Raw genomic sequence first — 3786 nt, forward strand, 5'->3', positions numbered from 1 at the left:
CAGTTATTTAAGAATTTCACTTTCTCTTTCAGCAGTGTTTTTTATATAAAGTATTTTTTATCATCCTCTTAGAAGTGAATTTTATGGTGGGGGGGTGGATTTCTATTATAAAATGGCCATTTTATAAGGTTTACTTTGTTTTAACTGCTTCTCATATATATATATATATATATATATATATATATATATATATATATATATATATATATACACACACACACACACACACACAGGTCATATAATTAGAATATCATGAAAAGGTAGATTTTTTCAGTACTTCCATTCAAAAAGTAAAACATCTTATATTCATTCATTCATTCATTACACAGACTGATACAACTCAAGTGTTTATTTCTTTTTATTTTGATGATTATAGCTGAATGTAATGATTGGTTACCCCCATAGCCGGACACAGGGTATTGGTTTATGAAAAACGTAGATGACGGGAAGTAAAAGCTGAACACGGTGGTGATGACTGAGGGAAGCTGACAAGGTGATGGCAGAGACAGGTAGATCAGGTGATAATGGCAGGAACTGACTAGACCAAATGACGCAGGCAGATACAGACTTGACCAGATAATGCAGGCTAATTGCTCACCGGAGCGGGCAGAACAAGCAGCAGAACCTCACAGGAACACAGAGCAGTCATGACAAGCACACAGGCACTGGAAAAACGTTACTTCAACGAGGGCCGGTCAATTGCAAAAATCCAAGGTCTGGCAGACCTTGGCGCTGCATTCTGGGAGCACAAACGGGACGTTTTGGAAGTAAGAGTCTGTGGAGGGCAGGTTTAAGTAGGCTGGGTCACAGGTGAGCTGACTTGACACTAATTATCTGCAGCAGGTGGATCTAATCTGGGTGAATAGACCGGTTGGCAGAGGAGAGTGGAGCAGAAAATGGCTGACAACTAATGAAAACCCCAAATTCAGTATCTCAGAAAATGTGAATAATGTGGAAAAAAATCCAATACTGAAGACACCTGGTGCCACACTCTAATCAGCTGATTAACTCAAAACACCCGTAAAGGTCTTTAAATGGTCTCTCAGTCTAGTTCTGCAGGCTACACAATCATGGGAAAGACTGCTGACGTGACAGATGTCCAAAAGACAACCATTGACACCTTGTTGCACAAGGAGGACAAGACACACAACGCCATCGCTAAAGAGGCTGGCTGTCACAGAGCTCTGTGTCCAAGCACATTAATAGGAGAAGGGAAGGAAAAGATGTGGTAGAAAAAAAGTGTACAAGCAACAGGGATGACCGCGCCCTGGAGAGGATTGTGAAACAAAATCCATTAAAAATGTGAGGAAGATTCACAGACCGTGACAGCAGGAGTCTGTGCTTCAAGAACCACCGTGCAGAAACGTATCCAAGACACAGTTTCAGCTGCTGCATTCCTGGTGTCAAGCCACTGTTGAACAAGAGACTTGTCCAAGTTTAAGTTACTCATTTTCAGTCATCCATGTTTTAAGTATATGTCGGTTTAAAAAAAATCACTTGTAATAAATACACAAAGAGAAAATAAAAAGAGACAAAAACAGATGATTGAAAATGAACTGCTGAAATATGAAACAAGCATTAAAGCCAAGAGAAAAATTACAACAGTTAGATGTTAAAATAGAATTATATATTTGTAGCTGATTATTGAATAAATGTCTTCTTTTTATTATTTTGTTGCATTGATGGCACAAAAGTTTAGTTTTATTTATATGAGGGTTTATCTTAAATCTTGTTGAATTGCAGCGCCCCTCGTTAGGTGGTTATTTCCTGAGTCGGAGTTCTTTGTTTTTGCATCCAACCCATTTATTTGTGAAGGATCTAACAAAAAGCAGTATAAATTAACAGAATCATAATGAGCAGAAAACTGATGACAGTAACAGGAAGGAAGGAACTGAATCTACAGATGAATAATACTAAAAATGTGAAAGAACAGAAACCGAACTGCACGATCCCCAGGAATCTAAAATAGTCAAAGACCTGGGGTTCCATCAGATAAACGATTCAGAAATATTAAATCAAAAACGAATTGACTCTAATGGCAAAGCTTATGTTACAGTGGCTTAGGTTATCCTGAGCTATCTTAGTTATGCTGCTATAGGCTTAAGCTTCTGGAGGACATCAAGATCTATTTTTCTCACTCTGCTCAGTTCTCCTTCTGTTCTCAAATTTTGGAATATGTTGTTATTTCAACTTTTAACTTTATATTCTCTCTGTCTTTTTTTCTTTTCGCAGTAGGTACACCTGGTCTGGCGTTCTGTTAGCTGTGACGTCATCCAGGGGAGGCAGATCATCATATAACATAGAAAGGATTCCTGGATCAATGTGTGCTTCTGTGCGTTTTGTGTCTCTGCTCTGTCTTCTCTAACCCCCAGCAGATGACCGTTCACACTGAGCCCGGTTCTGCTGGAGGTTTTCCTCCGTGTTGAAGGGGAGTTTTCCTCTCCACTGTCGCTTCATGCATGCTCAGTATGAAGGATTGCTGCAAAGCCATGGACAATCCAGACGACTGTCCACTTCTACGCTCTTTCAGGAGGAGTGAATGCTGCTTGTCAAGTCTTGATGCAATCTGCTGGGTTTATTTAGATAGGAAATGTTTTGGCTAATCTGTCGGGAGGATTTGAATGACTTGACTTTGTAAAGTTTCATTCAACTATTTGAACATTATGTCTTGTTTGTGTGTGAGTCTTGTCTCAATTTTGAGCTAATGTCTCTAATGACAAGAAAGATTCTTGATTGTAGAGTTACAAGCCATGTTACTTATCATCCAGAAACAGTTCAAGTAAAAACCAAAAAAATCTAATTTTTTTCAACCTTTATTCCACCCCCACCCCCCCTTATTTATACAGCATCCCCTCTGAAAAGCATTTTTAAACAACACAAGTTTAAACCAACATTTAAACAGACTGAACAAACAGACTAGCAGGACCTCTGCCGCATGATCGACTGCCGTTAGTAGAAAACTGAATAAATTAACAGATACACAAACAAATGAAGCTACTTACTTGTGAGAAGCTTCGATTTGTGGAGCTAAGCTACATTAACTGTTTTTAAACTACACAAAGAAAAGAATGACGAGACTGCAAAAAAAAAAAAAAATTCGACTGGGGAAAAAAAAAACTTAATAAAAAACCTATACAGGACTTAGATCCATACAGTACGGATTGGCATATATTAACAAGTAAAATTATACAAAATACTTCTTTTTAATTTCTTCTTAGCAATTAAGACGTTTGGGAAAATATTTTTTATTTACTTGTTATGAAGATCCTAGAGAAAGTATAACTTAGATGCGGTCCATCTCAAAATAATTAACAGTTTATGAATATTAACTAAATTAGATAAATAGATAAATAAATAAATAGTTAAATAAGTAAATAAATAAATAAATAAAAGTAGTTAATTTCATTTTTCGTGCAGTCCAAAGTTTACATCTAAAAGTAAAAGCCCTAAAACAATATTGTATACACTCGTATTATGGTATTTGTACAAATGCTGGGGAATATCTTTAAATACAGGAGTCCGTTTTCAAACTGCTGCCTCCTGGATCTGATGCTGCAGGAAGAAAAAGCTCTTCAATTAAGACTGGTCTGGAATCCAAGCATTTTCATGGACAGATGAGTGACAGAAGAAAGTACCCCACCCCCTCCCCAACAGCTGGGAAATATACAACAGAATAAAGCAGAAAAAGGTAAGCTGGTACACAACATGATTCCCACTGCATAGCTGTCAGATTTGTTTCACATTTTTCAAAACTCCAGGTTCCTTTTCTTTTTTTTTTTTCTTTTC

Source organism: Fundulus heteroclitus, chromosome 3 (genome assembly GCF_011125445.2).
Source record: "Fundulus heteroclitus isolate FHET01 chromosome 3, MU-UCD_Fhet_4.1, whole genome shotgun sequence".
NCBI lineage: Eukaryota > Metazoa > Chordata > Actinopteri > Cyprinodontiformes > Fundulidae > Fundulus > Fundulus heteroclitus.